Source organism: Aedes aegypti, chromosome 1, assembly GCF_002204515.2.
Source record: "Aedes aegypti strain LVP_AGWG chromosome 1, AaegL5.0 Primary Assembly, whole genome shotgun sequence".
NCBI classification, from domain to species: Eukaryota; Metazoa; Arthropoda; class Insecta; order Diptera; family Culicidae; genus Aedes; species Aedes aegypti.
The window spans coordinates 20239434-20264248 of record NC_035107.1 but is presented as its reverse complement, the minus strand read 5'-3'; the positions used below and the strand labels follow the sequence as shown (position 1 = coordinate 20264248).

Sequence of the window (24815 nt, the reverse complement as noted above, 5' to 3'; positions counted from 1 at the left end):
CTGCATTTTCAGCTTACACGATTGGAGCATCGTCCTAATTCATTAGAGGGCGATTAGATGTAGGGATATACATGGACTCCCATGCATTCAAGTGAGATGTTTTTCTGACGCGAATTTTGAACTTGCGCCGAGTCTGGCCGATGTACACTGCAGGGCAATTACTACATGGTATTTGGTATATTCCTGATTTTTCCACCGGTGGGATTTTGTCTTTCAGGTTACATAACAAATCTTTTAGTGTATTGTTGCTATTCTAAACTACATGGAAGCCGTGGTGTTTGAGAAATGCTTGTATTGGGTTAGTGATCTTTGGGTAAAACGGGAGACTAATTCTTTTTACCTGAGACAGATTCTGCAAGAATCTGAGACGGATGCTACAAGTGTAACCCAAGGGGTGGGACAGTAGACTGATGCAAATTTTGAAGTTTTTGCTCCCTTATGCTTAAACGGTGTCAATTATAATGAAAATCATCCTCCCAAAATTTGAAATGATTTGGAAGAAATTTGACTGTGCACACGCCATTTAAAGTTTGTATGGGGATTACTATGGAAAACGCCAACCCTTTGTGTTCAGCCCTCTATCTCTTCGACATAATATTTTATGGAAAAGTGAACACACTCTTCTCATGTGAAATCTTCCCAGCTACAACTTTGCTGAAGACCACATTTTGTTGGGACGTAAGGAAAATTTGTCATTCTTGATTCTAAAGTCTAAACCATGCTGAGATGATCATTCAATTACTTTCAGAGCAACACTGCTTTTTTGCTGTAGAACATAGTAGCCTGGATTACTTTGATCTATTCTTCCCGCCACGAGCACCACTGTTGCCTGCCGAATAGTTGGTGAAGCTAACTGAAAGCAAACCCACTTTATGATGATGAATAACAATTTTTCCTGACGTCCAATCAAAATGCGGTCTTCGGCAAAGTTGTAGCTGGAGAAATTTCACATGAGAAGAGTGTGTTCACTTTTCCATAAAATATTATGGACGAAGAGATAGAGGGCTGAACACAAAAGGTTGGCGTTTTCCATAGTAATCCCCATACAAACTTTGAATGGCGTGTGCGCAGTCAAATTTCTTCCAAATCATTTCAAATTTTGGGAGGATGCTTTTTACCATAATTTAAATCCTTTAAGCATAGGGGAGCAAAAATTTCGAAATTTGCATCACTCTAGTGGGACAGCCTACTGATCTTGAGGTAGATCATGAGTTGCTTTTGAGCAACTCAAAGTAACTCGATTTGCTTGGCTTCATGTGGACATAGCAACCATAAGTTTTTGATTGTTTACTGCACAGAGAAAAAAAAATCATATCGTGTCATAGGTATGCGGAAGGCGTTCCTTATCAGAGATCTAGTTTTGAATTAAAAACTGTAATCAAACACTTTCTTTGAGTTTTGCGGCGTGTGAAGTTTAGCAACATCAAATAGGTACTGGGGCAAAAGTGATGAAGCCCATTGAGCTATTTATTTGCATTACCTCTTCCTTAACCCGAAACGAATCTCGCAATGTTTATGTTGCAGTGTTGGCGGCTTTGCCAGTCATGTAATGCAAGGACCATTCTTGCACCATCGCGTTAAAGCAAAACTACAGTAAGGAACATATATGCAGATATTTTGTTCTGAACCGGATCAGAAATGTGGCAAAAAATTGTCTTCGATTTTGGAGAGTGTTCAATAACTTATTTGATTTAAGAGAGAATTATATTACATTGCTTTATTCACTCTTAAAATGAAGGGTAGTATACATAGTTAGTTATTTTTACGAAGGCCACGGTTCTCAGGACTAGGCTAAAACTAGTAAGAGGTTAAGGTGAGAAAATTGCAGTCACACTTCAAATCTTCCAGAGCATAAATCTGGAAAACCAGAAAGGCATTCCTCTCAAACTGAATTTTTATATCGATTGATAATCACTAGCAAGTGACCAACGATCAAAATCTCTGCTTGAACGGCTATCTGATCCCCTACTTTTGTGCTTTTGAAATTTTGAGGTTTGATTCATGTTTAATTTGAATTAGACAAAAATGTCTTCCAGCCTAATATTTTCCATATTTCGAACTTTTTCACAACTGGTATGATGGCCTTTTTTCGTTATATTCTGAACTTCTAACAACGCAGAAAAAAACTGTCCTTTCCTTCATTTGTAAAACCCGATCACAGCAAAACTGATATCTGACTGAATTTGCTGCTTTCTGAGCAAAAGTGAGTAACTCAAAGAGTTGCTCGATGCGCATAGCCTGCTCAGAGCAAAGCTGTCCTCCCCCTAGGTGTAACCATACATTAATGCACATCAATCATTGACACATTGTGAATTCGTTTTCATACCATCCATTTATCTTGCTGACACCAATACTCTGTCAGTCGAGTATGATCAATATGCTGTCAGTTGATTGCAATGTTGAAAACAATAAATACTTCATGCGCCACCTAGAAGGTAGTAGTGTTAGCAATCGGAAATATTTCAATTTCAATTTCGACGCAATATTCGTAGAGAGTCAAAAAATTCCACTATGGAAAATTCCGATTAAAATAAAAGGCTATTGAAATATAGACTCTCTCTAATCCACCAATCGCACTAAATTGCGCAGCAAAAATTAGGCTTAACCCAATCTAGAGCGCGTCGGTCTATTCATTCTAGTGGAGTGCTTTGCCAAAAACAGTCCAAGTGTTTAGATTGGAGTTGAATTGAGAGAAGAACTAGTGAAGGGTGTGAATTAAATTAATTTATTTTAATCGTTTCAACTACGACCGTATCTAAACATATATCAACTAAATTTATCGAGTGTGTTTAACTCTACTACTCGACTATTAATTTGAATTTATTTCATTCAAATAAACCTATTTCCCTAGGGTGACGTTACGCATCCTTAATTGTTTAATCTAATAAGAAGCACAAGTGAGCACAAATCTCGCGGAACATTACTAAAGGACCTATGTACAAATGAGAGATTCTCTCCTCTCTCGTTCTCTTTTGATTATAACAGTGGAAAACTAAAGATTTTGGGAAGTTTTTCACTATAGATCGAAAGTCAATTTCCTTGACTAACGTTTCATACAAAAAAAGCAACAGAAGAGGTTAATGTGACTCAGTTATTAATGAAAGAGAAAGTAAACAAAGAAAGCCTCTCAATGTTAGATAAGTCCTTTATTAATGTTCCGCGAAAAATGTTCAGGTCTGACCTTAATTCTTCTTAGGTCCCACGTAGGATGTCGCGTAAAGTTCGTCCACGTGTTCTCAAAATCAAAATTTCTTGCTTCCAACTCAGAGGTCGTCACCGAAGAGTTGCCGGCGTTGAGCTCCAACTTCTTCTCACCGTTCTCACGTGTCCCGCGCGCTGGTGTATGAACCGGGGTGAAGGCGTCCCCTTGATACGGCAGTCTCATTCCGGGCTAACGATCGGAGTAACGGTCCTTCTTTAAAGGTGGCGCGTAAGCCGTTTACTTAGAAACAGAACGGAGCGTTACACAAAAATCAGGGACAGATTCTGCAAGAGAATTTGTGACAGATTCTGCAATAATCTAAGACAGATTACACAAGAATCTGTGACAGATTTTGCTAGTACAGTCACCCTACGCAGTTGAATCACCCACAATTTATAAATCAGCTGACTTCAAAAGACAAAATTATTATCAAACTTGTCACAAAACATCACAGAATTATTTTTACTGATAAGAAACTATGTTTAAAAATAATTCTGTGATGTTTTGTGACAAGTTTGATAATAATTTTGTCTTTTGAAATCAGCTAATTCATAAATTGTGGGTGATTCAACTGCGTGGGGTCACTGTATCTGAAACCGATTCCGCAACAATCTAAGACAGATTCTGCAAGAAATTGAGATAGATTCTGCAAGAATCTGAGAAGGATTTTTCAAGAATCTAAGACAGATTCGACAATAATCTGATAAAGATTCTACAACAATGTGAGACAGATTCTTCAAGAATCTAAGTTAGATTCTACAGACATCTGAGACAGATTCTGCAAGAATCTGAGACCGATTGTTTAGTAATCTGAGACAGATTTTAAAAGAACTGGAGACAAATTCTACAAGAATCTGAGACAGACTCTTCAATAATCTGAGACAGATTCTACAAGAATTCGAGACAGATTTTTCAAGAATCTGAGACAGATTCTACGAGAATCTGAGACAGATTCTACGAGAATCTGAGACAGATTCTACGAGAATTTGAGACAAATTCCACAATGATCTAAGACAGATTCTACAAGAATATGAGACAGATTCTTCAAGAAGCTCACACAGATTCTACAACAATTTGAGATGGATTTTCAAGAATGTGATATAGATTCTGAGGCAGATTTTGAAGGAATATGACAGATTCTGCAAGAATTCTGTTACAACCTGAGACAGACAGACAGATCGGACTATTTTATTGACTTAGTCGGCATCACTGTCATCATCCCAATGCACTTTGCATAATTTGCCAGTGTGTTGGTCCTCCTGTGGAGTCGACTGCGAGCAGCATACCTCCCACTTCACACCCCTATGCGCGCCCCGTGAAGAATCTCTGTGTCCATGTTTGCCTTCTTTTTATGCTGCCGCCGCCGCCGCCGCCATACCATGCCTGTGGGTGTGTGTGTGCGTGGAAGGCTCTTGATGGCAACAACAAATCCGAGTCGGGAATGTCGAATCGCACGCAAGAGAAGGGAAAGGTGTTTTGCTCCGTTCGTACAAACACAGACTCACATATGTTTCGAGTAGATCAATGCGAGAGCGAGCGAGCGAGCGGAGAGTCTCGGAGGAACCTCGGAGTTGCATCCACAGCAGGGCGGATGAGGATGAGGAGGAGTAGTGGCCAGCCTGAGGAAGGCCGTAGATGTAGTCGTTCGTTGTCAGTTCAGTCGGAGTCGGAGGAGCGCTCTCGAAGCATCATATATGTGGAGAAGCAAGCCAGCACCACCTTTGTGAGCGTGTGGATTCGGGAGGAAAAGGTAAAAAAAGTGGAAAGGTTTCAGGTTTGAATGGGTTTAGATGGGAAAAAAAATGTCAGAGCTTCGATGAGATAGTATTAGGGGGATACAAGTGAACCAGGAGACGACGACCGAAGAATACGGCGATGGTCCGTTGTCGCTGCTGCTGAAGAAGTCAGTCTCGTTCGATCGCTCGATAACTTTGGATTTATAGGTCTTGTGGCAGTGCGCGGGTGTCTGTCTCTTCTTTTGAGGAAAGTCCTGACAGTCGGAGTGCTACAGAAGAGGATATCTGTGAAAAGAGGAGACATTAAGTCCAAGTGAGTGAGTGTTTTCAACATATTTCTTTTGCGCTGGGAAAAAACGAATATTGGAGTTTGGGAAGATTACGCCACAGAAGGAAGATAACCGGTGCGAAGGATTGCCAGGGCAGGGATTTCTGTTTAGGTTGGGTTCAGGGGGTGAGTGTGGGAACCGAATTCACGAAAGAAGTATTTCTCCTGTCCTTGCTGTCGGACAGAAACGGAAAGGACTCAGGCCAGAAATTGCAGTGTGACGGGGTGATTTACTACCAGTGTTTCTGCGAAGAAAACTCGGAAAACTGTGACCGTGTGTCACGAAGAAGAAGACGAAAAACCGACGACGAAGAAGCAAGGAATTAGAAAATCTGTGTGAGGATTTACTGTGAGGTTGGTTGGAAGTGCTTGTCCTAAAGGACGACGATGTGCGAGGAGAGAGAGAATGTGTCTCGCCTAGTGGTGGTGGAAGAATTCTGAAGAATCTCGGTAATCACGGCCAGCAGTCGAGGAAGGATATTTATTTCACTGCAGAAACAATGCTGAAACGCTGAATGGGACGAGGGTGCGGATTGTTGTTTGGGGTGGACAAGGGTAAAGGGCTCTATCGTCAGTCTCGCTGTGTATGTCAGTGTGTGCGTGCGTGTCTGTGTGCTACGGCAAATGGTTTCCCACAGACGGTGGAAACGGCCGGAGACAGCGCACAGGATATGTACCGACTACACTAGGCTGGCACTACACTAGGTGATATATTCCTTGCATTGACTGGAGGATGTGACATAATTATCCAACGAAAAAAAAAGAAACGAGAAAGAGAAGTGTGCGATGGCTGGAAATTGCATTCGTCAGGACAGGACACACGGTGAAGGAATGAAGGAAAAAAGGCTGCGTTATTTGAATGGACATCTTTGCCGTAAGTGTGATGAGTGGGACGAGTGAAAGCCTTCGTCGTCGTCGTCCTGTAGAAGCAGTTGCAAGGGACTTCAGAAGGCTTTGGATTGCATGACACTGGACTGAAACGATAATGAGATTCTTGAACGTGGTTAAATTCCTCGACTGGGGTTCTACGGGAACTAGAATATTTAAGCATTAAGATTAGATGAACATGATTTATTGAAACCGTAAGTATGACTATTCTAAAAGATGCTTGAAACAGACAGATGATCAATCACAGTTATTTTGTCGAAAATGACAACTGATAAATTCTCCAAGAATTCAAATAGGAATCTCTCCAACATTGGACAGTGCACAAGTATCACAAATAACGGGAAACACCTCAGAATAGTCTCCGGGTATCTACTACCTGGAAAAACCTGGAAAACCTGGAATTATCAGGGAATTTTATTCAACCTGGAAAAAATCTGGAATTCCCAGGGAATTTGAATTACAATCAGGGAAAAATTTTGGGGCAGTAATTCATGGTAGAATATGTTCACTACAAAGGATTTTTGCGTCAAAATCCAGAGATTATCATTACTTCAATAAAAAAAAAAAAAAAAATCGGCTGCGCCGCTATCATCACGTTACTTAAGCTATTCAGTGAAGATCTTTTCAGGTATGGAACTTAATCGTCTTACTAAACATCAAATATCTTCAGGTATATTTGATCAGTATAGGATTGACGTATGTTGGGCTGGGGGCAGGTTTCTTTTTAGAGACTTGGTCTCTATTTTTATTCAAATCTCTAATAAGTCTCTATTTATAATGAAAGGTCTCTTTTTTAACCAATATGGTCTTTAAAGGATCTCTTTTCCCTATCTTGCTTGTAGTGAATTCTGATGCAAAATTCTATAAGGCCTCGAGAAACTTTCAGAGCCTGTTACGAGACTATTCAACTAATTCTATCAGAAATTCTTCACATATTTCTAGAGAAAATGTTCCAAGAATTTTCCTTGTGTTTTCTCCAGATATTTCATCCGGAATATTTTCATGGACTAATACAGGATTCTCTCCAGGAATTCTTCAAGAGATTCCTTTACCAATACTACCAGCAATTTGTCAAAGGATGCTTAAGGGAATGTCACCAGTATTTGATTCAGGACATCCTTGAGCACTTCAATAATACTACCTTCAGTCATTTCCTTAGGGGTTACTTGAATTTTTTTTCCAAAGACTATTCAAGGACTTCCTCGAGATATTTTTTACTAATTCTTCAACTGAATTTTCCAGCTGTAACTCTATTAGATCTTCCAAAGATTCCCACAGAATATCTTCCAAGAAGCCCGCAGAGGTTAATTCTTAAGCTTTCAGGCATTTTTTTGAAGAATTTCTACGCCATTATGTCCACATTCACTCCAAAGAATTGTTACATAAATTCCTCGAGTAATTAATCAGAAAATCTATTAGGAACATTTCATATTCGACCTGTGTTTCGTGGTTCAGTTTCTCTATTATTTATTTTTGGAATTTCCTCTGTATTTCATCCAAGGATTACAGCTTTTCCCAACATTCCTCAATGAATCTAATAAAAAATACCATATAATTCTCAAAAGTTCATCTAAGATTCCACATTAGCTGTTTTTCCAAGAAATCCTCCGATCATTCCTACACAATTTCGTACCGATTTCGTTTTTCAAGGAGTTGCTTCACAGAGATTCAATATTGATCTGTTTCTTTTTGTTTCAATAATTTTAGCAATTACTCTTAAGTTTTGTCAAGTGTTTTTCTAAAAATCCTTATTTATCAAAAATTACTAAACAACTTACACAAGTTTTTTTAGAGGTTACTCTTGCTGGAAATTCTTCACGAAAAACTCTTGGAAGAATGCTTGAAAAAATCTGGGAAAACTTCATTGAGAAATCTCTAAAATTTACTGAAGGAGTTACTGTTAGTGGAATTTCCTGTTTCTGGAATTTCCAAAGAAATCTTAGAAGCTATCTCTGGAGTAATTTCTCAAGATATCCTCAGAGAAATTCCTAATCAAAATCTTAAGACCGCACGGGACGTCATCATAATCACTCTATCCATTTCAAGAAGCAAATCCCAAAAACCACTTCATATATCGATGCGAAAATGTATCGCTATGATTCTATATATGTAGTGCACAACCCAATAAATTTTCAGCTTCGTCGGTTCACTAAAACTCGAGATTTGCTTCCACAAAGTTTTGATGGTAATTGTTAGAGTGAGACGAAAGATGGGGAAAATAACACGGTCTCCCGTGTCACCTTAAAGAAATGCTGAAGGATAATTATGTAGGAAACCCTGAGAAATCCCTGGAGGCATTTCAGGTTGAATATTGCAACATGTTTAAAACGGGAACCTTTGGACGATGTTCTAGGAAACCAATGGGAAAATCATCAAAAAAAAACCTTGAGGACTAGAGATGTTCTTGAAAAATATCTGAAATTATATATGTTATTCAGTGATTATTTTTGGAAAATATCAGATTTTTTTTAAGATATCCAAAATAAAATTCTTGGAGAAATTCTTTGGGAAAATTTTTGAAGTGGTTTTATGGGAAATAATCACTAAATGAAATCCGTGAGAAAAATTCTCTCAAATTAAAATATCTATCCATTTATTCAATTTGAAGAAATCATCAGAGTTATATCTGGATCTTTGGGCAAATACCTGAGATTATTTCTGATGAAATTCCTTGAGAAAATCATTGAAAGTGCAGTAATACAAACACTATTATTTGTCGTAATGTCTCGAGGAAGTTCAAACAGAAAAAATATTCTTAGAGAAATGTCAGGGCTGATTCCATAAAGAATCAAACTTTTTTCTCCTGGTTCCTGTTAGGTCTCGATTTGATTTTGATTACTGTTTGGTCTCTTTTTTCAAGCAACAGGTTTCTGAATTTTCTAATTTCAAAACACTCAGCCATGCTTCATGAACAATTTCTAAAATTATTGGAAAATATTCAATTTCGGAAAAACCGATTCCGGATAAGTAATCTGGAATCTGGAAGTTGTTTAAACTTTGAATTATTTCTCTTACAATCATGATTCATGCAGAGCTCTTGAAAGTTTTCGAATGAAATGCAAACAATTAATTATTTACCTAAATGACCACTTGAACAGGAACTTTATTACCCGTGTTTTAAACACGATGATGGAAAGAAATTTTACAAACAAAACACCATCATTATTGAATACAATTCATATGAATATTCGAATTAAGCTTTAATATGTTTAGCACATTGCTTTAAAATGTCTAAAAGAGTGAATACACTTTAAAACACTTTTTAAAATTGTATAAATTGTGTAAATTTAGTTTGTTTTGGTCATATAAAATTAAAGTATTTCTTGAACCTAGAACTAATTTATAAAACCCGAAAAAAAAACTGAAAATATCAGGGAATTTCATTTCGGTAAACGAGTAGACACCCAAGACTGTCTTTATCATAGTTAGAAAGATGGATCCTTTATTCCATTGTAACAAAAATTAATCCAATAAGTTTAAAATGGTCTGCGTCCTATTCCAAATATTCATTGATCTCAACTTTCTATGACAGTCTTATCAAAACTACCAGAATATTTTCAAGACAATTGAAATCTCAGTGATTGTAAAACCAATTTATGGAAAACGTTTAAATTGTCAATATAAGAAGCGAATCTGTAAGTTTATGATAGAGAATTTATCCAAAACAGATGGGAAGGAAGTCTTCAATATTTGGGAAGATTTTTTTTTAAGAAAATAGCTTTACAAAATGTTGTGAAAATATTCAAAATTGTGCTAAAACTTTCAAATTGACATCGTTTTACCCCTGGACCACAATGTTCAATCAACGTTCTCCATCAAGATAACAAAGTACCATGACTTGGCGAAGTAGTTGGAGCAGATTTGGCACCTGGAGGACGGCCTTATAGTTTCGGCAGTCTTTTCAGCGATCGGAATTGTCCCGAAATCTCCACTAAGAACTTACGCAGCATCCACAAAATACGTTGGTTCTTGACACCTGCAATATAGTGAGACGGTTTCTAAACCACCATAAGCAAACGAATCGGTTAATGAAATCTACAGAGCCCAATCCCTTTTGGCATACAGATAAGATAGGAAAAAGGCTCTGGTTTAAAAGAAAGTAAAATTTGATAACCTAACTACTACTATTTACACTACAAAAATGTGTTAACCTAGGGGTATTGCTATGCGGCTTTAGGACATTTGGTCGAAAGTACATTTGGTCGAATGGACATACGATCGAATGGACGTTTGGTCGAATGACTTTAGAAAATTTCGTCGAAACTTTATTTAGTAATGGTTGATCGATTAATTCAGCAGAACCAAAATCAAGCTAGAATTTTTGCTCAATGAATGATCTTAAGTTTATTTTGGGCAAACATATTTTTCATCTGAAGTCAAACACGAATATTTATACATGATAAATATTTCCTATGATTTGCAACGTGGTGAATGCTTAAAAAAATTCATATATAGACGCTAGAACATATACTACTAGCGTCTATATATGATAAATTATTCTTGATAATGTTATTATTCTGCAGCCTTTTTGAATTTGAAAACGGGACGTGTTGTTTCATCCAATTTTGTAGAGGTTATTTATAATATTTATGCTCAACTTTTAATCATTATGTTGAGTTTATTATTCTTTCAAAATATCATCATTCTTTGCAAAAAAACCTCCTAAATGTTTGTGTCGTGCAGTTATTGAAATATTAAACATTGTTGAATTTATTATTCCTTCAAAATGTCATCGTTCTTTACATAAAACTGCTGATATTTATCCAATGGCAATGTGACTTAGGATAAGAATTTGAAATTTGGGAACTAGAACTGATACAGATGATACTGATACAGATGGGGGATGGACCTGGTGTAGTGGTAAGAACACACGCCTCTCAAGCCGAGGACCAGGGATCGAATCCAATCCCCGAGATAGTCACTAAAAATTTCAGTGACGACTTCCTTCGGAAGGGCAGTAAAGCCGTTGGTCCCGAGATGAACTTTAGATAGAAAAAAATGATACAGATGTACATTGAAAAATTGCGTCATCTTTAATTGTCTGCATATAATGTACTTTTATAACAATTTTACTTCCAACGATTTTTTGAGTGGACTAAAAGTATTACCTATATAATTCGTTTTCCTACTAATTGTTATGATTGTGACTTCAAGCTACATTACATTTCTTGGGTAAACACGTGGATTTGAAAACGGTGTCGATGGATTCAATTGACAATAAGTTGATAATTGGTTCAATCAAAAATAATCAAACAAGAGAATTGTGTTAATCCTGTGTATTGTGTGAGGTGAGACGAGTTGACCTATGTAACAAGTTGATTTGCCTTCATTTGATGTCAGCGTGTCGCGATTCATCCGACCCGCAGAATAAGCTTGAATGAGAAAAAAGAAGCAAGAAGTCGAGTTTGTGGGGGAGTCTGTGTTATCAACTGAAATTCCATAATTATGCATGTCGCATATTGAAGCTTTGAAGTTTGTCTAAGAAATACCAATACACCAATGCAGGTTTCTTGCAGTCTATCATGTTGTACCAGCATATGCAACCTCTAGTAATAGGACTATACAGACCGTCACCTTTTCCAATGTTAACTGAGTTTTATCGTCAAAACTACACTCTGTAAAATAAACTGAAAAATCCCTATTCGACTAAATTTTCGACTAAAAATCCTTTTAACAAAATATCATATGCTTCTATGAGCAATAAAATTCTTTTCGATCAAATGTCCATTCGACGAAATGTCCATCCGACCAAATGTACTTTTGACTAAATGTCATTCGACCAAACGTCATTCGACTAAATGTCATTCGACCAAATGTCATAGATTCTGCTATGCTAGGATCCTTCCAAAAATATGTAACAGATTTGGCAAGAATCTGACACAGATTCGGGAAGAATTCGATACAAATTCGGCAAGCATCTGATACAAATTTCTAGAATCTGAGACAGATTCGTCAGGAATCTGAGATAAGTTCTGCAAGAATCTGAAACAGATTCTGCTATAATCTGAGACAGTTTCTGCTACAATCTGAGACAGATTGTAGATTATATTAGAATCTGAAACAGATTTTGCTAGAACGTGAGACTGATTTTGCTAGAATGTAAGACAGATTTTGCTAGAATCTGATATAGATTCTGCAATAGAATCTGAGACAAATTCTACAAAAGAATCTGAGACGAATTTTACAAATTTTACAAAAGAATCTGAGAAAGATTCTACAAGAATCTTAAACAAATTCCGCAAGAATCTAATACAGATTCTGTAAGAATTTGAAACAAATTCCGTAAGAAAGTGAGCTAGATTCTGCTAGAATCTGAGACAGATTCCGCAACAATCGTAGACAGTCTCTGCAAGAAATCGAGATAGATTCTACAAGAGAATCTGAGACGGATTCTACAAGAGAATTTAAGATTGATTTTAAGAGAGATTCTGAGAAAGCTTTTACAAGAGAATCTGAGAAAGATTCTACAAGAGAATCTTAGACAAATTTTACAAGAGAATCTGAGACAGATTCTTCAAGAGAATCTGAGACAGATTCTACAAGAGAATCTGAGACAGATTCTACAATAGAATCTGAAAAATATTCTACAAGTGAATTTGAGAAAGATTTACAAGAATCTGAAACAGATTCAGCTAGAATCTAATACAGATTCTGTAAGAATTTAAGACGAATTCCGTAAGAAACTGAGACAGATTTTGCTAGAATCTGAGACAAATTCCGCAACAATCTGAGACAGATTCTGCAAGAAACTGAGACAGATTCTACAAGAGAATCTAAAGCAGATTTTACAAGAGAATCTGAAACAGATTCTTCGAGAGAATCAGAAACAGATTCTACAAGAGAATCCGAGACAGATTCTACAAATGAATCTGAGACAGATTCTACAAGAGAATCTGAGAAAGAATCTACAAGAGAATCTGAGGCATCGTCTTCCTTGAAAATCTGAGACAGATTCTACAAGAGAATCTGAGATGGATTCTACAAGAATCTGAGACAGATTCTACAAGAGAATCTGAAACAGATTGCGCAAGAATCTAATACTGCTGTAAGAATTTGAGACAAAGTCCATAAGAAACTGAGATAGATTCTGCTAGAATCTGAGACAGATTGTGTAAGAATCTGAGACAGATTCCGAAACAATCTGAGAAAGTCTCTGCAAGAAACTGAGTTAGATTCTTCAAGAGAATCTTAGACAGATTTCGACGTAAAAGGTAAATGTTTAAATCCTTTTTATTTTTGTAAGAACAATAATTGTTGTGTTCAGCTTCGCGTCGCGTGTTGTGAATGTACTATAGTTCTTTCATTAGCACTAAATCTTAAAAATGAGTGTAGTTCCTGTTCCTTCAAATTTTAACTGGAATCTTAAGAAGTCCGTATGAGAAGCCTTGTGGAATTTTGGAATCCGTAACAGACTTCTGGGATTAATAGCGGGATCCTGTGGATTCCTACCAGAAAGCTAAAATGTGAACCTTTTGAAACTACTGTTTTCTAACAAAATTTGTTAAATGTAGCATTGATTTGTGTCATATTACTATGAAATAGATTAACACTTTCGATGACTATTCATGGTAACTTTTTTGCTTGGTCTACAAAATTAATCAATTCATATTACAGGAAGATTAATACAAATTCAAATGATGAGCAGCCCATTTTAGTGTTCTACAATATAGCTCCCCGTCCACAATTACGGTTCTTGAGGGCCGCAATTTGAGCACTAAGGCTCAAGAAGCAGAATTTTAAATCTGTAACACTCTGGGATGCAAGATTCTGCAAAATTCTCTCCATCGACACTCAGTAAAAATCTCCAAGAACATGTAAAAATCCTTTTCCTAGATCCGGCAAAAGTATCTGTCCTAAATCTTGCAAGAATTTCCTCAATATTCGATCACGTTCTCCAAAAATCTTGAGGTTGAGTAAGAACATCATTTAAGATTTGACCGAAGCTCTTCGAGCTGGTTCTGGTTTATGAATTCTTGAAGTTTGTTGGGGATCTCCAGGATTATGCGTGAATTTCTTGAAGATTCAGCAAAGCTCCAAAAATTAAAAACGACTATGATTTTGCTTCAGTAATCTCCTCTCCAATTGTATGAGAATCGATTTAAGATGCTGTATTTTACAGGAATGTGTGCTGAACTTTTCAACTCTATGGCTAATTTATCCGAGAAATGTTCAGGTTCTACAAAAACAGAACTGGGAACATCTTTCTTCAATATTCTGTGAAAAACCGTTTATCATAAGACTGGCACAAAGAACAACGAAATATCTCTGGAACAAGATATAAAACGATTACAAACAAGGAAGATTCTGAAAAGTTTTCGGAAACCTTTTCTGTTAAAATCTTCTCGAGAACATTCCCAGAACAAGCTAGTTTGTACACAAACATTTTTGCAAATAAACTCAAATAACATTACTAATGCAACATATAAGATTCTTAAACGATTGTGGATAATCAAGTAGACATCTTCTTTAATTCCTAACGATATTCTAACGTGACTTTTCCAACTGTAACGAAAGTTTTTTCAACTAAATTCAAGACTAGGTTCGAATGGAATGAAATCTGCAAATGCATGATCAAGCAGTAAGACTTAATTTTTCAAATATTCATTTTGAAATTCATTCTATCGAACACACTGCAGAGGAAGTTTACAGACCTCTTACCTGAAAAAATAGACCAGACAAGAACCTAAAAGAGACCGCAAATTGACCAAACAGGAAACAGAAAAACAGTTTAAAAAGAGTTTAGGTATTTTTCCAAAGCTTCAGAGATTATACCGAAGACTTCTCCAGGAGTTCATTGAGTAATTATTTTCCGTGGAATTCCTCCATTATTTTTGTTTTCAGATATGTCAGAAATTCAACCTGGACTTTTCCAAGGATAATTATAGAAATTACCTCAGACATCTCCCAAAGAAATCCTCCAGGATTTAATCCAGTGATTCATCCATTGATTTCCTCCAAGAATTTGGAACTTCTCAAAAAAAAAAAAAATGTACGGTCTCCTTGAGTAACAACTGGAGAATTCGGTTGAAGGATTTGTAAAAAAAATGTGATGGAAAATTGTAGTGGAAAAAATTGAGATAATCCCTGAGAAAATCAATGGATTGAAGAATGGTTGAAGTGCTCAATGATTTTTGGAGAAAATCCTCTAAGCGTTGTTTTATAAAAAAAAAAATGGTTGAAACAATTTCTGGGTCAATTGGTAGATGAAACTGTAGAAGAATTTCTGGAAAGATCCATGTAGGACTTCCTGAAAGTATTCCAGATAAAATTCCTAGACAAGATTTTTCGAAGTTTTTCCGCGACGAATGTGGGACGAAGTTCTTAAGGAACCTGCTAAACAGCGGCGTTTTAATCTATTAATATATTTTCGCTGGAGCCTGTAAAATTTTGCATCATGATTCACAGAGCCTTTCGAGACAATTTTGATCAAAATAAAAATTTTAGAGACCTTCCATTAAAAATAGAGACTGTATTAAAACAGAGACCAAGTCTCTTAAAAAAAGACCTGCTACCAGCCCTACATAAATTTCTTCAACTCAAAACTGATGAGTATATCTGTATGTACAAAAATTTGAATATTAAAACATGTATGAAATAAGCTTAATTTGAATTGAGGTATCAATAAGAAGGAAATCGTCAAATAGGTTTTGTTGTTAACGAATAAGCTCCAAAACATTGTCCCAAAAATGATATGAACATCTGCAAGTTTATGCAATAATCTCCATTAGCGTTTTCAATGCTAGAGATTTGAGACAGAGTCGGCAGAATTGGGCCTTTCTGCTATATCTGGTCTGTAATCAAGAATCTGAGACAACATGGACTTCATTGACAAAGAAAACTCTTCAATCAATAACTGTGTAAGAACAGTAACTTGAAGAATAGCAAGTCAAGGTCCAGTGGAAAAGTAATTATGGCTTCACTAGGACAGTGACACACAAGAAACTTCGATTTTAAACGGATTCTTGTGGATTCGTAACGAGATCCTTAAGATACCTGGAGATTTCCTTACATTATTAATTGAATCCTTAAAATTTCAAGTGTAATCTTCAGAACACTGTTTGGAAAGCCTTGCGGAATTATTTGATTCGTACTGTGATTACTGAAGAGATCCTGTGGAATCCTATCAGAAATTTGTAGCATAATATAAGGATTTTTAGCAAAATTCCCTCAGGAGTCTTTAGCTGATCAAATTTAACTTAGAATGGGAACATTTTGAAACAACTGTTTCTAAATAATCTGTTTTGAACTATATTCAACATTTATTCTAGTCATTCAATTAAATTACACATTTGGATAGTTATGCATGGTAACTTTTGTGGCTTGGTCTACAAAATTAGTTAATTTATCATCTTCCTAAACATAATTGAAGGTCAGAACAATTCAAATAATGAACAGCCTTTTTTGTGTTCCTACACAAGAGCATCCCGTCCGCATTTATAGTTCTGGAGGGCCACAGTTTGAGCACTACTGCTCTATACAAAGAGTTTTCAGGCTGTACAACTCTCAGGGACTATATGCAAAATTATACAACACTCTTTTCATCAAAATTCAGTTAGAATCTCCAAGAACATGTTAAAACCTTTTTCCAAGTTCCAAAAGTATTACTTCAAAACTTAGCAAGAATTTCCTAAATATTCGCTCGCTGAGAGTCGATCTTTGAGAACAAACCTAAATTACTGGAATTCTGTTTGAATCTCAAGGTTTGTGCGAATTTCTCGAAGATTCAGCCAAAACTTTCAAATCAAAAAAACGTTCATGGTTTCGTATATTAATAACAAACGACTTCCCTCAACTAATCCTTCTTTACTGCCAGATGTTAATTCGAAATTCTCCTATAAATTCCTTCAAAGACCCTTCCAAAGATCAATGCAAGAATGTTCAGAATTGTCTTCAGGAATGAAACCCAATAAAAATGTACGAGGAAATCCTTTGGAAATGTCATCGGAAACTCAAGAACTTCATGATGTTTAGAATTTTCTCCAGGAAATCGTTGATTGAATGTTTTATTCGATTCCTTCCGAAACACATTAACAGACTTCGTGCGATATTTCTTCTGCGTTTTCGCCAAGATTGCTCCAAAAAAGGTTTTATGTTGGGATGTTACATACGTTCCAAATGACAATCCTGCACATCTTTCAGAAATTTCCTCTGTAAATCTTCAACGCATAATCCAAAAATAATTGCAGGTGATTCTACATTCTATGCCAGTTACTTCCAGATGTTACCTTACAGATCCGTCCTGATATTTTTTGGATAATCGTTTAAAATCTATGAAGAACTTCATTCAATGTATCTTCCGGAAGTAAATTTTATAATTTTAAGAAAAGTTAAACTAGTAAACATTTTATATATTGTTACGTCGCTTTCCTCCAGAATTATCTTGAGAGATTTATATTTTTTTCAAGAATTTCTTCCAATGCTTCGTGCTGTTGTTTTGATCGTACCTTCTGATTTTTTTTAATTTGTTCCGAGAATTCGTTTATTATCCTAGCCGTTGCAACAGACTAGACTATTCTACCAGGCTACCAGGCTTTTAACCAAAAATATCTACAGTTATTTTAATAATTCAGGTAGGGATTTTGTCTTGGAGCTCTTTCAGATCCCTTCAAATGTTTCTCCAGATTTCTATTGAGAACTTAAAAAAAGAACTGCCAGGATTTCATTTTTGACTAGTCGACCCGGCTAACGTTGTATTGCCACCCAGTAGGTCGTTTTATTATTCATAATTCTCCAAATCTCTACAGTATCAAAGAATTTTGCAAGAAATTTGTCCAAAAAGTCTCTAGGGAATTAGGAAGAAATTTCAATCACAACCGTATTTTCTAGACCAGTTATGATAGACCTGCAGCTTTCATAACTCCAGGGATTTCTCTAGAGAGTTCTTTCAGAGACTCCTCCGGTAAGCAAAAACTCTACAGAAATTTGTCCGAAGACTTCAGCGATTTTTCCAAAGATTACTCTACTACTCTGTATCCAAGCATTCCTTCAGCAATTTACCCAGGTAATCCTAAGATTTTTCCAGAAATTACTTCAAGAATTTCTCCAGGGATTTTTCCAGAGATTTCACCAGATATTTCTTCATGAATTCTCCCAAATATTCCTCTAGAGATTTCCCGATATTTTTTATATTGGTTCCTCTTGGGATTGCTCCTGAAATTCTTCCAAGTATTTCTCCAGAATTTACCTTCGGATTTCTTCAAAAATGTCTTCATGGAAGACTTCTTGGGATTCTTTCCAATGAAATTCCTGGAAGAATTTATGATGGAATCTGTAGAAGAATTTCTAGAGGAATTCTTGCAGGGTGTCTACTACCTGGAAAAACCTGGAAAATCTGGAATTATCAGGGAATTTTATTTAACCAGGAAAATACCTGGACAAATGATTTTTGCGTCAAAACCCAGAACAACCATTATTTGCTGCGCCGCTAGCTAAACGCTATTTGAGCTGTTCAGAGAGAATCCTTACCAGTATTGAATTTGATCGACTTCCCATAACATGATTGACGTTTTCAATATCTCTATATTTAATCAGCAAAGGATTAACATATCTACGGCCGGGAGAAGGTTTCATTTTAGAGAATTGGTCGTTATTTCTATGCAAGTCTTTAAAATCTCTCTATTTTGGATCAAATTGGCCTCTAAGGTCTCTTTTTTGTTGTCTTGCTTGCAGATAATTATGATTCAAATTTCTTCTCATATTTCTCAAGAATAGCTTCAGAAATTACCCTAGCGGTTTTCCAGGGATTTCATACTACTTCATACTATCAGGAATTAATATTGGGTGCTATCCGAAAATTCGTCAACAAATTCTTCTACCAATTCTTTCAGTAATTTCTCAAAGTACGTTTAAAACAATTTCTCCAGAATTTGCTTCTGGAAATCCTTGAGCACTTCAACGTTACTACCTCTAGTAATTTTATCAGGGATTACTTTGAACAATATTCCAAAAACTTCTTCAGGGAGTCGTGAGTTCGATTCTCACTGAGAAGACGTGTAACTTTTTCGCAAAACTTCACATAAATTTGTCCATTTAATCCAATTGCAAAGTATATGTAATGTTTAGCTTTTCGGTAGTTGTTAAACTTCCACTCGGCTGGTTAGCTGTAAACCACGATTCATAATTAAAAACAAATATTCTTCCAGATATTTTTTCACTAACTTTTCAACATAATTCTCCAGTCATCTGATCTTCCAAAGATTTTCACAGAATTATTTTCTAAAAAAACCTGCAAAGGTTAATTCCAGAGTTTTTGGTAAAATTCGCTAAAGGTTTTTTTTTCCAAGAAACCCGACAAGCTATTCCAAAGAATTGCTCCAAAAATTCCTAGAGGGCTTATTCGAGTGAATCTATTAAGAACATTTCAAATATTCCTGCCTTTCGTTATTGAATTTCCCTAATATTTTTTCTAGGAATTTCTCCAGCATTTTATCCAAGGACTATTGGAGTTCTTCCAAAAAATGTGCAATGAATTACAAAAAAAAACATGGAATATTTAAAAGTTCATCTAAGGTTCCACACCAGTTAACACTACAGCAATGTTTTCAAGAAATCCTCCGATCATTCCTACACATTTTTACTTTTAATTTATTTTTCCAGGAGTTACTTCAAAAAATCCTGCAGGATATTATCTACAAATTCAATCGTTTTTTTTACTCAGCAAAAATCTAGAAAATCTTAAAATTTCCTCAAGAAGAATCTGTATTCATTAAGGGTGACTTAAGAACTACTGTGTAAGTTACACGGAAAGTAACAGAAGTTACCCTAAATTTGCTTTAGAAGGGTGGTAGGTCATTTGGCATAAAGTCGTTTGGCATAAAGCCGTTTGGCATAAAGTCGTTTGGCATAATGGTCATTTGGCATAAAGTCGTTTGTCATAATGGTTGTTTGGCATAATGGTCATTTGGCATAATAGTCGTTTGGCATAATGAGTCTGAAACCAAGTATTTCTCAATTTTCGTTTTTACGTTTCTATTGAATCGTCCTGCTGACACAAGGCTTGTTTTGGAGTCAATTGATACAAAATGGCACTCTATTCAACAATCATTCACTCTTGAATAAATTTAAGCATATTTGGAAAGTTCTTGCCAATAGTATTATATTATTTATCCAGAAATTACCCTTCTTTCAACTATTAATTTTTCTTTTGAGATTCGCTATTGAAACAATTTATTGCACTGAAGATTTTTATATATTTAGCACAAATTTACCCTTCTTTTAATTTAACTTTTTCCTAAATATGATGAAACCATAATTATAGGTATGAAAACTGTTGATTTAAAATTTCAATATATTCCTCCTTCTTTTATGCATAGGCTGTTCTTTGGAGCTATTTTTTTAAGTATTTTTGTTTACAACTGACAAAAGGGCGGCAATCGATAACATTGATCTGCTCAAATTATCAGCGAAAAGAGAAATCAATTACTGCAATTACTTTGATGGGTTGTGCTACTTTTCCCCGAATGTCGTTTCCCCGAATGCCAGTTCCCCGAATATTCCGTTTCCTCGACTAGCCCACTTCTCCGAAAAAATTTTAGCACCCATAATTGTCGTAACTTTATACATTTCAGGGTGGTGAATGAACTGACCATCTAATTTGCACCCTTTTTTATTTAATTGGCGGTTCTTTCGAGTTTTACCGTCCTCAGTATTTTTGCCAACATGTGTATAGCCGAGAATGACAGAATACTACCTTCTTTTGACTGTTTGTCGTTCTTTCTCGTCACCACTTTTCGGGGGAACCAGTCATTTCCGCAATAATTTTTGGTGATATATTGGCTTTTCAGTCTTGACAAAATTAAAAACTGTTTGTCAAGACTGAAAAGCCAATATATCACCAACGATGCAATAATTTCTTCTATTGGTTTATTTGTAAATTTTTCCTTCTTTTTAAAATAGGCTATTCTTCATATTTATACTGTTTTAAATTTTATTATTTAGTAAAGCCAATTGAGAACAATTTTTATATTTTGCTGCTTTATCAATTCTTACCAGATGTGTTGTTAGAATGATAATTATTTTAGAACCTGCCAATATTCAACATATACTTTTTTAAGGCAAACGCGAGATATGCTGGAAAAATATTATTTCAATCACAAATTTTCGTTTCCTTGCCAATTTACTGTTTTAAAATAAGCATATCGCAACAAGCTCAAGGCATGACAAGTCTCTACATCTCAGAACATAGAGTACATGTTCTGAGATGTAGAGCCGTCACGAGTTTTATTTATTAATGCTATATAATGTCACAACAATTTTTGAAATTATTAGCTTGGATAATCTCTGAACGAACACCACGCTTGTTTAGAACCTACCAAAATGTTTTGCTATGGGCTCGATGGTGTTGATCTCGGTAAAAGCTTAAAAAATGCCGATATTTATTTTTAGTCAATCATTATGCCAAACGGCCATTATGCCAAATGACCCTTATGCCAAACGGTCATTATGCCAAACGACTTTATGCCAAACGGCTTTATGCCAAACGACCTTATGCCATACGACTTTATGCCAAACGGGGTACAATCTTTAGAAGTACGCCACGATATTTTTTGCCACTATTTCTCCGCTTTCTGGAAAGTTTCATTCACATTTCCTTGGAGAAATACATGGAAAACTCCTGGAAAAATGCTTGACATTTTGTTTTGAAAACTTTTTTGATTAATCTCTTAAAATTATTGGATTACTTTCTAAAGAAATCTTATAAGCAATCTCTGGAGTAATTCCTGAAGTTATCCTTGAAGAAATGTTTGGTTAAGATCTTAAAAAAAATCTAAAGAACAATTCCTTAAGTTGTCCAAAACATTTTTTTTTTTGAGAAATTCTTCAAGAAAATTCTTGGAGAGATCACTAAATGTCTGAAGAAAACAGAAAATCTCTCGAATAAAATTATATATCCATTCATCTAACCTGTAGAAATTATTTGTCGTAATGTCACGAGAAGTTTAAACAAATTTTAAAAATATAAATATTTAAACAAGTTTCATAAGTCAAAACAAGTTTTAGCAATATTCTCCGAAAAATGTCTGGTCGTATCAAACTGTTTTATCCTGGTAACTGATCTAACAGTTTTGTTTTTTTGATGTTGGGTTTTTTTTGGTTCCTGTTTAGTATCGTTTTAAGGAAGAGTTTTTCAAATTTTTTTTTCTAGACACTCAGTCACTACCAGAACTGCTGCATTTTTTTTTAAATATGGGAAAATATTTGATTTCAGAAAAAAAAAATTGTAAAAGTAATTTGGGATTTAAACAACTTTAAATTTAAAATCTCGTAACAATTATGGTTAACCTTCTCTTTTCCACGACTTAAATAGACTACTCCTTAACGAAAAAAGCGTTTTTATAAAAAAAAAAATGCTTAAATAAATAGGGTGGGGTAAATAGCAAATGGTCTGAATTATTCGAAACCAGTCCTCAAAAAGAAAACTTATTTTTCAATAGAAAAATAATTGATTGTTTACTATTTACTATTGAAACAATTAAATTAGTGTTTGTTTGTTTGTTTAATTAAAGACCCTTTTATCGTTTACGATCATTCGGGTCTAAATTTAAATTCATTACAATATAACTTAAATACTAAAGTTTGTTAAACATACGTTTATCCATTTCAATACTTTTTTCCATCCAAATAATCCATTCATCCACGCTACTTGGCTCTATATCGTTCGAATCACCGCTCATGTAGACAGTGTTGAGTTAATCGGTTGTGTATAAAATCATATTTATGTGACTATTGCATTATATTTATCTGATTCCGTTTGTCTTAAGTTCGTCGAAAATCAATTGAGCTCTGGAGCAACCATGGGAAAGAGAGGGTTAATTTAGAACTCTTGAACATGTTTGAATGTAATGTAACAATTACCACATTTAAATGCTATACAGATCGGACGCGATTAACCGAGGGCTGGACAATCCGTATTTTTATTATCCGAAAAAAAATGGTTCCGGGGATCTAGGAGCAAAAACACTTTTAAATTTGTTTGTTTTAGCCATACAAAATTAGACTATTTCTCGAATCTAGAATAATTTTGTGAAACCTGCAAAAGCCTCGAACAATCCGTGGAGAATTCCTGAAGAAATATCCGGAATATTTCCTGGAGAAATTTCGAGAGCATTGCCTGGGGAATACACTGGTGGCATCCATGAATGAATTTTCGGAGAAATCTCTGGAGTAATCCTAAAAGAAGTTGTCCTAGTGTAAACCCCGGGAGAAATCCTTGGAAACATCTCTACAAGGATCACTGTAGATATTTTTGTCTGTAGGAATGTTTGGAGAAGTCTAAAGAATAATTTCTGATAGAAACTCTTAGGAAAAATCATGAGAAATCGCTTGAAAATCGCATAGAAGAAAATCTCGAGGAATCCGTGGACCTATCCCTGAAAAAGTTCATGGAGGAATTGTTGGAGATATTCCTGGAGGAATCTTATAAAAAATAGTACCGAAGGATTCTATGGAGAAATCACTGGAGGTATTTCTGTTGGAACTCTTTAAGAAACTCATTGCGAAATCTCTAGAGTAATCCCTGTAGAGATTTTTTTTTTATAATCGCTGGAATATTCCGTGGAGAAATCCCTAAAACAATCCCTGGAGGAACTCCAAGCAGAATTTCTTGAATAATTGTTGAGATAGATTCTGCAAGAATATGAGCCATATTCTGTTAGAATCTGAGACAGTCACCAAGAATCTGAGATAGATTCTGCAAGAATCTGAAATAGATTCTGCAACAATCTAACTCAGATTCTGCTAGAATCTGAGACAGATTCTGCTAGAACAGATGCTGCTAGAATCTGAGACATATTCTGATAGAATCTGAGACAGATGCTACTAGAATCTGAGACAGATTCTGCTAGAATCTGATACATATTCTGCTAGAATCTGAGACAGATTCAGCTAGAATCTGGGACAGATTCTGCTAGAATTTGGGACTGATTCTGCTAGAATGTGGGACAGATTCTGCTAGAATCTGAGACAGATTCTGCTAGAACGTGAAACAGATTCTGCTAAAATTTGAAACAGATTCTGATGGAAACTGAGACAGATTCTGCTAGAATCTGTGACGAATTTTGCTAGATTTCAGACAGATTCTGCTTGAATTAGAGACACATTTTGCTAGAATCTGAGACATATTCTGCTAAAATCTGAGACAGATTCTGCTAGAATCTGAGACAGATTGTGCTGGAATCTGAAACAGATTCTGCTACAGTCTGAGACAGATTCTGCTAGAATCTGACACAAATTCTGCTAGAATCTGAGAAATTCTGCTAGAATCTAAGACAGATTTTGCTAGAATTTGAGACAGATTCTGCTAAAAACTGAGACAGATTGTGCTGGAATTTGAGGCATGTTCTGCTAGAGTCTGAGACAAATTCTGGTAGAATCTGAGAAATTCTGCTAGAATCTGAGACATATTCTGCTAGAAACTGAGACAGATTGTGCTAGTATTTGAGACAGATTCTGCTGGAATCTGAGACTGCTAGAATCTGAGACAGATTGTGCTAGAATCTGAGATAGATTCTGTTGGAATCTGAAACAGATTCTGCTTGAATCTGGAACAGATTCTGCTTGAATCTGGAACAGATTCTGCTTGAATCTGGAACAGATTCTGCTTGAATCTGGAACAAATTTTGCAAGATTGTGAGACAGATACTGCTAGAATCTGAGACAGATT

The 24815-nt window shown here is 35.6% G+C and overlaps 1 protein-coding gene across 10 annotated transcripts in view; it reads left to right on the top strand.

Moving 5' to 3' along the window:
- LOC5570397 (ephrin type-B receptor 5) overlaps positions 1-24815 on the top strand; it is a 383576-nt gene that overhangs the window by 9625 nt on the left and 349136 nt on the right. The window contains exon 1 of one of the 10 annotated variants that reach the window (XM_021839077.1): positions 4871-4952. The exons of 7 other annotated variants lie outside the window; for them this stretch is intronic. The gene's annotated coding sequence lies outside the window, so the exon portion shown is untranslated. 2 more of the 10 variants (XM_021839076.1, XM_021839084.1) reach the window with 2 other exon arrangements.